This window comes from Camelus bactrianus, chromosome 25 (assembly GCF_048773025.1).
Source record: "Camelus bactrianus isolate YW-2024 breed Bactrian camel chromosome 25, ASM4877302v1, whole genome shotgun sequence".
NCBI lineage: Eukaryota > Metazoa > Chordata > Mammalia > Artiodactyla > Camelidae > Camelus > Camelus bactrianus.
In genome coordinates this window covers 22552442-22563037 of record NC_133563.1, presented here as the reverse complement: position 1 = coordinate 22563037, position 10596 = coordinate 22552442, and positions in this window count along the sequence as shown.

Genomic DNA, 10596 nt, shown 5'->3' with positions numbered 1-10596 from the left:
CAAATGAATTATATGCACTTTACTATTTTAACAGTTCTCGGAGTCATACCTACAAGCAAAAGGAAAAAGTTGTAGCATCTTTAGATGGGTCTTTAGCACTTGAGATCCAAGGTCACAGATTCATTAATACTATGGCAAGGATTTTCTGTGAAAAATAATAATCACCATCTCTTAGGTGAGTGTCCTTTAGAACAGAAAGCATTTCATCATTTATATTCTTACAGGAGCCTTATTACAATTCTTTGAAGCGGGTATTATAGCCTTTGTAAGGATGATAAAATTGCAACTAGAACATTAAATGACTTGCCCAAGATTATTCATGGAAGCAGTACATGGAAGAGCCAGGATACACATCCACTCTTCTTTATTTTTAAATTAAAGTACAGTGGACTTACAATATTACGTTAGTTTCAGGTGTACAACGTAATGATTTGATGTTTAAATACATCAAAAAATGATACCGTGGTAAGTCTTGTAATCATTTGTCCCCATACAAAGTTATTACAGTATTATCGACCACATGCTTCATGCTGTATATTACATCTTGTGACTTATTAAGTTTATAACTAGAAGTTTGTACCTCTTGATCCCCTTTATCTATTTCACCCAACCCCCAGAACCCCTCCCCTCTGGCAACCACCAGTTTGTTTTCTCTGTCTTAGAGTCTGTTTTCACTTTGTTTTGTTTGTTCGTGTGTCTTGTTTCTTGTGACTGATTTGCTTTCCCGTACAACACAGCTGCTTCACAGCAAAATGCCTTAACTGTCCTTGAATGAGCGGTCTGAGATGGCTTATAAATGACAGTAACAACTTCCTCGTAAGGCAGTTTCCTGTTTTCCGAGCGTGACATTGCATAATTGGCCCAGGACTGGCCTTCTTGAAAATTGTTCAGAAATCAAAAGCCAAAATGCATTCAAGCAGTTTCTCAATTACCTGGCACCAAACTTTTCTTGGTTCTGATTCTGCTGTCAGATAACTGACAGACATGCCCCAGTTTCTAACTGGTAAATCAAATTAACTCCTACTATTTTTCTTTGTTAAACTGGTTTAGCAAAATATGCTTGTCCCACAACCAGCTGAAGTGTACTAAAGTGGAGTAGAATTTTTGGTTGTAATTTTGCATAAATAAGTTGAAGAGGAATGTTTAAAAATTCAATCTGTATTTAAATATTTGGATATTTTATTACATTGTAAAGAAGTTTTATTACATTTTAGAGGTTTATGTATTCACCATGAACATATATTTTTGCGAATCTGAGAAACATATAGTCATTATTTTTATAGCAATGCATTTGCTTTATGGAGCACATCCCCGGCTAAAAACTCATTAGAGGGAAAGAATAATCCCATAGGATAGCTTTGTTTTAATTGGTGGATAGATGTGGGAAAGAACAAAATACTACACTCTTGGTAAAACTCAAAGGCTTTTCTGGATTGATCAAAAGTATTAAGGAAAGTTAAAGTGTGCTTCTAATTTCAGGCAATAAAAAAATTGGGAAATAGAAAAATAGTTGATTAGCTACGTTGCTTAATAAACAATTAGAAAAAGTAGTTCTCCAGTTCCACCATATCATTTCTCCTCTCCGAATGGGAAGTTTTAATTATGTATTAAAACACTGTTTGTGCCAGGGAATGAATATCATTAGGCTTAACATTTTCTTATTACTGTTTTACATATACATTCACAAGTTAAAAAAAATAAAAGGAAGCACTTGGTCGCTTCACACTAGAGAATTTTGAGGCGGGCAGAGCATTAAGTAGCCATTATTCATCTTTGAAATTTGTGATAACTCAGTCGTATTAATACTGGTGACATTCAGAGAGTCCTTTAGTGGATATGTTCAATCTACAGCTAACTTGGATCTGTGAGAAGATAAAGTTTTGTCTGACTAATCCTGCAATAGTAGCTTCCACCTTAAAATCATTATCTGGTAGGGTTTTCTGCTAAGTCCTTTTTCTTCAGTCCAAGTATGTATGCACAAGACACTTGATTTATTACTTCACTTAAATTTGTCATTTACAGGACAGATGTTACAGCAAGGATTTCATGCTTGGAAAAATCCTCTTGAAATAACTGCTTGTTTTGCTTAATTTACAGTGTTGCAATATGCAGTCCTTTTTTTTCAAATGTGTCGTATTAACATGGATAATTATTTACATATGGACTCCTTACAGTAGGAAAATCCAAGTCTTCCCCACATTGTGCCAGACACTCTATGTCACATAATTAAGTCAATAAAACATCATACCTGTGCATGCTTTAACTATACGTATTTATAAAGATTTCTTCTCCGACATTTGGCCGATATTCGTGGCCGTTGGGAAAGTGTCTCTCAAGGGAAACCAATCAGTTTTGACACTTTATCCTGTCTTGGAATGAGAGATTTGTGGGTTGGATTCCAAATGTTATTGAAGTTGCCTAGCTACCACATCTCAGTAGAAGGAGAAACTGAAAATTTTGACAGCAATTGGCCGTGAAGCAAATTACTGGAGCCTTTCCTGACAGCTGGGCGGTAGGGAGTTTTTCATTTTCACCTACTATATCTCCTTTAAATAAGACTGACTGTGGGCAGGTGCTAAGGTGAATAGTCCTCCATTGCTCCTGAATCACATCAAGTTTTGATGGCTTTCAGGTCTTTGTGAACTGGGAGAGGATTAAAAAGTCAGGGAACAAATATTTTTGAGCCCTGAATAAGCACCAGGATATGGTACAGGGGTACATAAGACCTGATCTGAGGGAGTGGGGATAGTGGGAAAAAAACTGTCCTGAGGAGGGGATCATTAGTCTGGAATGGGAAGAGAGTGTTGATACAGAAAAAAGCAGAAACACTGGCAGGCAGAAACAGCTGTGTGGGTGATGACTCAAGGTAAAGAGCTTGGTGTGTCCGACGGTCTCAAGAAAGCTTACGTGGGCTGAAAAGAAGACAACTGCATGAGAGGGGCCAGAAGTAAGTTTAGGCCAATTCTTACAAGGTCTTAGAAGAATATTAAGGTTCGGGGGCTTTATCCTAAAGACAATAGAAAGCCAATAAAGGGGTTTCACAGAGGAACTTCATGAATCATAATTATGATTTTCAAGAGATCCCTTTATTAAATCTATTTTTTCTGAGAATTTGGAGGATTACTTGAGGTTGTCTGCTGAGGGGAGTGTGGATAAGGAGAAATGAAATGTTCGAGAAGGGTAGAAAAAGAACTATTGTAAGGAGATGTGCACAATGACCACCATAATAGGGTAGTCCTTTTGATCTGCACTAAGGGTTCAGCTGAGAACGCTGAGCTCACGGTCCTAGTGATGCCCATTGGCTGGATAACGAGACCTTCCCCAGCAGGACTCATCACACTAGATGTAGTCACAAAAGAAATGGATAGCTGGATTCTTGGCTCTTGGCTGGTTACTTGTCATGGAGGAGAAATAAAGGGCAAAAGAGCAAGGGAGTTTAAGAGCGTAGCATGGCATACTATAAAATCAAAACGAATGGGAATAAAAGTAAAGAAAGAAGATAACACTAGGGAATGTGGAGTACTTGATTTATTTCCCATCAGAAAACGCACACACACACACACACTCCTTTATGTTATTTATTCTCCTTTCATGTTCGCTTTCAATATGTACTTCTGTGTGAAATGAAACATTGACATAATGTCCAAGTTCCTTTTATTTTTCTTATTTCACATCCTCCTATGGAAACATAATATTCTTTACGGCAGGGGATTTAAATATTTTATATGCATGTGCACTACTGTGGTCCATTATTATTTACCTAGAACATACCCGTCTGTGAGGTGCTAATGTGGTCTCATTAACTGTTAAAAAAAAAACCAGATTTTCCCTTTTGCCCTCCTCTCTTTTCAGGACCTTGAGCTCTCCCATTATTTCTGGGAGTCCCTGAGGGTGTTTAGGCACTTTGGCTGCAGGTGCCATCCATTAAGGACAAAAGCGCAGATACTACTATGCTACTTCCTGTTTCTTCAATAAAGTAATGTTACCTTTTCTCCTTAGTCCTATCTCCTTCAGACTTTATAGCCTTTGTTTCTGAATACTACAAGGACTCCCCTCCGGGTACCAGACTTACTGATGACACTGAAGGGGCGGCGACTCCAAGAGTAATGAAACTTCATTGGATTCTCTATAGTCCACGATGGGAAAGTTCACTCTGTGTTCCATGCTGAGAAACTCTCCGCTCTAGAGATATACCAAGTTAACACTCTCTGCTTCCCCTGTGGCTCAATTCTCTTTTCCTCTTAGAATAACTTGTTTCCTAGCAGGCTGTTCCTTATTATACAAGTAAATTCCTGTTGGGGACATCTACCATTGTAGGCTTATGAATGAATTGGTCCCCATGCTAAAAATAACATGATGAAAAATCTAGGATTCCCCTACATATTCTCTCTTCCTATTTCCCCAGCAACAAGGAGAGTCAGCACTTGCCTTATATGTCCAGTCCTTTCCAGCCAAATCTGCTGAAGATCCCCTTTAAGCAGACACCAATCACAAACCAATGCGATAGTGGCAGCCATGTTTATGTATTTCTTTCCAAATCTTTAGCCTTTTTTTTTTTCCTGGCCATCATTCCTCTTGCTCTCTATGCTGAGTGATCTCTGGTTTTCACTGACTCTCCCTGATCCACGGCTTGATGCCCAGCAGCTCATCTGGATCTCTGGTGGAGCTGTCTTTATGTTCATTTGCCATCACTGTTTCTTTTTATGGTTAATTTATGGATATGATGGTAGGATTTAGGGAGGAAAGAAATTTCTCCCTTATTTCTTTCTCCACAATATTGTTCCCAAATTTCTTTTTTGAGACCATCCAGAAAGGATATGAAGAAGAGAGTGGAAAGTTGTGTGGGTGAGTGAGTGAAATCACTTTTGGTGTTTTGGGAAGTTTTAGCTTATGGTGATTCTACTAATGATTGCTCAAATCACCTGAAACCCACCGCGTGAACATGTGTGATATTTCAGCATGATACTTCTGCAGGAATATTTCTAATAACTATGATTTGTTCTAATAGAAAATGCATGATCTCTCTGGTTACTGAGCTTTGTGAGATGATATTAATTGCTCTATTGACTAGACAAGAGCAAGAATCCTGACCAATAATGACAGGGAGGGAAGCCGGAAGAAGTACGCATTTTTCCCCTCTGTTACTCTCAGAACGGTTTTTGTTAAGTATATTCAAAATTCCTACCTGAGTTTTGGAACCCAAGTTATGTAGTAATTTCAATTACTCATAGTCTAATGTGTATGAAGCATATTCAGTATTAAGCCCCCTTTGTAACAGAAGATTCCAGCTAGGAAATGTAGAAAGGCTGGTAAAATTAGAGGAATTAGAATTTTATAATTCCTAATTCAGCAGAAGAAGGACCTTCGGGGCTCGTGTTTGACCTGCCCCAGCCCCTCAGAGCCAGCAGTTCTCCCGGAGTCCCAGAGCCAGTCTGCAACTGAGCAGACTGATGCGGTTCAGTTCCGTCACCACTCTCCAGCTGTGTGGCCACACAGGGAAGAAACAGAGCTAGAAGGTTTTAAGTTTCAATTTTCTTATCTGTAAAATGTTGCTATGAATAGTATTTCTCTCTCATAGGATGAAATGATGTAAGACCTAAAGTGTTTAACCTTCATTAACCAAAAGTCACTAATTACCTACCTTGTAATCTAACATTCACTTCGTTACAGACATTGGTCTAGGTGCTAGAAATAGGAAGTAGACAAGACACCCAGCCTCTGGCTCCAGGGAGCTTACATTTTTGTGGTGGGAAGACCCCAACACAGTGCAGAGCAAATAAACAAATGATTACAAGTCATAGTAAATGCCAGAAGGTAAGTCTCTCCCATTCTGGGCAGAGTGGTCAGGAAAGGCACTTCTGAGGAGGTGACATTTAGAGGGGGAATCTTTGGTGGGAGGGGGGAAGTTTGTGTGAGGATCCCAAAGCCAGAAAGAGTTTTGTCTTCGTTGTGGAATCTGCTATAGACTGAATCTGTCCTTCCCCACGTTCCTGTGTTCAATCCTAACCCTCACTGTGATGGTATTAAGAGGTGGGGCCTTTGGAGGTGATCCGGTCATGAGGGTGGAGCCCTCGTGAATGGAATTGGACCCCAATAAAAGAGACTCCAGAGCGCTTGCCCACCCCTTCTGCCGTGTGAGGACAAGGTGAGAAGACAGCCGTATCTGAACAAGGAAGTGGGCTCTCACCAGACACAAAATCTGCTGGAGACTTGATCTTGGATTTCCCAGCCTCCAGAATTGTGAGAAACAAATTTCTGCCGTTCAGATGCAACCCAGTACATGGTGTTTTTGTGACAGCAGCCCAAATAGACCAAGACAGAATCTGCGGAGATAAAGCCAGCAGTGTGTCAATGAGCAGCAGAAAATGAGCCTGAAATGATAGGCAAAGCCAGATCATCCAGGTTAGACATCTGGATTCTGTTCCGAGTGAAACAGGAAACTATTGCAGGGCTTTGAAACGGGTAAGTTAAGTGATGCCAAGGTGTGTTTTAATAAAGCATACTTGTAATGTTGTATGGAGTTGGGGGGGGGGCGGTAAGAGTGCGAGTGCATGGCCAGGAGGCTGCTGAGTGATCCGGGTGAGAAACAATGGTGGTCTGGTCCAAGGCGGCTGAAGATGAAGGCGAAGATGGAGAGAAGGATTTGGACTCCACATATATTTATGACAGAATAAAGAGGACCTGGAGTCAGCTGGTGTGAGAGAATGGAGAGGAGAAAGTGGGAATCCTGATTACAGCCTAGGATTCTGGCTAATTCACTGGGCGGGGTTGTCACGCCATTTCCAGAGCTGAGGCGAGATTAGGAGGAGGAAGGGGGACTGATTTGGGAAACAACTAAATCAAGTCAGCAGTTCCTTTTAGGACATGTTAAATCTGAGATGTCTATGAAACGACCAAGCATATAGATACCCTCTACCCCAGCGTGGGAACAAATGAGTGTCACTTTTTATTTTTAATAATAACCTTAATATCTTCAGTGAATAAAATTGTTTTGCAAGGAGTGTTTCCTTAGCAATTCTTAATTGAGAACCTACGATAATCATAAGTGACAGTTCAAAGATTCGGAGATTCTATTTTGGTTAATATAATTTCATCATGATTAAATTCAATGTACTAAATAACGTCAAACCTGTTAACTTTGGAAAACCATGATTTAAAAAAATACAAGTAGAAAAAAATTTGAACACGAAATATTTGCATGGCCAAATCGAAATGGAAACCTCAGTTCACTCAGTTAATAATATCAGTCCATAAACTTGTACAATTTTGAAGCCAAAGGATAGCTTCCGGGGCTTCATCTTAGTTATATGAAAGGAAAATATACCATTCTTGGATTCAGTTAGTGTGTTTGTTTTAGGTTCCAAATTACCTTAACAGTAACATTTTTGAAAAAGCTAATGGTATGTAATACCTTTCCCTCAGGTCCTGAAACATTTAATCTAAATCAGTTTAAAAAACAGATGTTTATTCACACTGTCTCTTAAAAATATAGATACAAGGCCCCAAAGTGAAATAACTCAAATTTATTGTTCCTTCAGCAATTATAAATTGCTTCTGTTCAGCTGATTAATCCCAGTACAATTAGGCCAGAATGTGATACTATGAGAGTGAAGTGATTGTTAGAGGGGATGTAACTGAGAGCTGGATGATCTGAACGTTTGCTTTTATTCATTGTTTAAATAATAGAAGGCATTGAATTTTCTTGTTGCTTTTTTGAATAAAGAGATAAATAACACTAAAGCATTCTATTTAACTCTATGTGTTGCCTTGTCAAAAGATCAGACTTTTGGTTTGAGCAATAATTAGGTCATATACTATTCCTAGCAGAGGGCTAGGCATACATGAGAAAACCATGAATGCTTTTAAAATTTGACTAACTTGAATGGGGTCATGCGTAAGTAGGGTGACCACCTGTCCCAGCTTGCTTGGGATGTAGAGGGTTTTCAGCATATAGGATTCCAATTTTAAAACTGAGACTTCCTTGGGCAAACCTGGGCAAGTTGTTCGCCCTTTAAGGAGTCTGTTTAATTATGGCCCTCAAGTGGGGGAAGTGTTGTCTTTACATATGTATATTTTTAGAACTTGTAATTCACCAGCAAAAAAAGTCATTAAGAATAATTAAAAATTGAATCTGTTGCTTTTGAGATTAAAAAATAGATCTTTAAAAATAGTGGATAGATTTTATTTGTTCTTTTTAGGCATGTTTCAAGCTGAGAATGTGTCTCACTTTCTTTATATGCTTGGCATTTCAGAATAATGCCTACAATAGGCACTTTGTACACATTGATTTAACAGGATGGTGATTTGTCAAGAAAATAAAAAAGGAGGGTGTTACCACATGTAAGAGCTGTTTTTCCTACCTCCAGGCCTCTAACTCTCAGATTTACATGAAAATGGAAAAATGACTACAATCTATTGTTTATAAAATTTATCTTGGGGGAAAAATATGAGAAGACTAACACAAAGTTTTATGAACCAGAAAGTAACTGCTTGGTAAGAAAATTAAATTCTTAATCAGAGTTAGTTTGCTGTGTTGCTATAATGAAGTCAAATTTTAAGTTCAGCTTTTCCCTTTATTCCCCCTTTTTAATGAATTAACCGTTCTTGAATGTAGTTTTCAAAGATTAACTGAAGCATTAGATACATAGGTCTTCATGAAACCCCAAATTAAAGAAATCATATGCTTTCTGTTCCTTTTCATTAAATGTTTTTAAAATAAATAAAGCTAATCAAACCAGTTAGTCTACATTCTTGGTAAAGCATTACCTGTTTCTTGACACAGGAAGTTAAAATACATAATACATGTAAAGAAGTCTTGGATCAAGGCCATGTACCTTACTGCTTATGTTGGCATTTGAGATCAAAGATCAAAAACGCCCTCTTTCATCTCACTTGCATTCTTTTATCAGCCATGCTGTTGGTTCAGTGGAAATGCTAATTACACCTATGCACACAGGTAAAGTTATAGTGTAAATGGGAAAAGGAGCAGTGCAGAAATGTCTGCGGGTCACCCCTTCACGTCGATTAAGAGGGAGACTGGATGAAATCTGTCACACAGGAGAATTAGGTGCGGGATGCCAAGTGCCAGGTGTGGTGTTCGGTGCCAGTGGAAAGGGAAGCTTTTCGTGCTGTTTAATTTGTCAGAAGAGCAGTGGAATAAGAAGACAATTTTCTCACATGTCAATTGTATCCTAACTTTTACAAAATTGAACGCATTTCATAACGGCAGATATTCTCAGATTATTGGAAATCATGGTATCAATAACAAGTGCTTCTTTTTAAGGCAAAAATATAATTCCAAGTACTTTTTCATGCCCACCTCCCAGCATACATGCACATACACATCTTTTTTCCCTTTCATTTAAGAACTCTGCATTTAGAAAGGATGTCTGACTTAAGGTGTCTTGTATTTCGGAATCATAGTTAAAGTAACATGACTTTCTGGAGCAATTTGGAAAGAACTTAGAGAGGTTTTGATGTGCTATGTCTTCTCATAGGCTATTAGAATAAGCCAGTCCTGAAAATAATAAAAGAAAATGTTTGCTAATGCTGCTGTAACAAATTAAATTCAGTGGCATGAATAAAAAAAATAATAATAAATTTATTATCTTAGAGTTTTGAAAGTCAGAAGTGAAAACATGTTCATGAAATTTGTAAAAACACGATCGGAGGTTTTTTCCTAATAAGCCCAAACTGAAAAACCCCAAATGTCCAGCAGCAGGTGAGTGGACAAACAAACTGTGATGCTCCCTAGCAACGCAAACCACTGACACACGGTAAGTACATGGACGGCTCTCTAAAACATTCTGCTATCAAAAGCAGCAGGATGAATAAAGAATATATTCTGGGTGCTTCCATTTTAATAAAGTTCTAGAATAGGCAAAATGAATTCACGGCCATAGAAATCAAAACAGGGGTTTTCCAGGGGTTGAAGGGATTGATTGGAAAAGAACATAAGGAAAGGGTGATGGAAACATTCCATATTTTGATGAGAGTGTCGGGTATGTGGGTATATCCATGGCCCCAAATTCACAGAACTGTTTTTTTAAAATATGTGAATTTTAGTGTATGCTAATTTTACCTTAATAAGTAAATAAAAATAACACAAAATAAATATACAGCATTATTCTAATTTTATTTTAAATAATGTAAGCATACTTCATGTTTTCCATAGACAAGTTTCTGGAAGTAAATAAACCTATTTATAAGTGAAAATTGTCTTCAAGTGATAAAATCATTGATATTTTTATTTCTTTACACTTTTTATGGCTTCTACCACTCATATTTTATAGTAGATCACTTAATAAATAGAGCAATTACACAAATAGCAAGTTAATGGTTATCATATCTGTAATTTTTGATATCAGATTTTATACTTACTTAATTTTTGTGTTATTTATTGATAGTATGTGTAGTAAATTTATTTACATTATCTTTTTATATCTATAATACATTATATTTTAATTTTATTTATTTTGTTATATTTGTTTATATTTTATTTTATATTTATATGTTTATATTATTTTAATTATTCTTTTTATTGTATTCAGTTATTTATTATTTTTCAAATAATGTTTATTGGAATCCAAACATAAT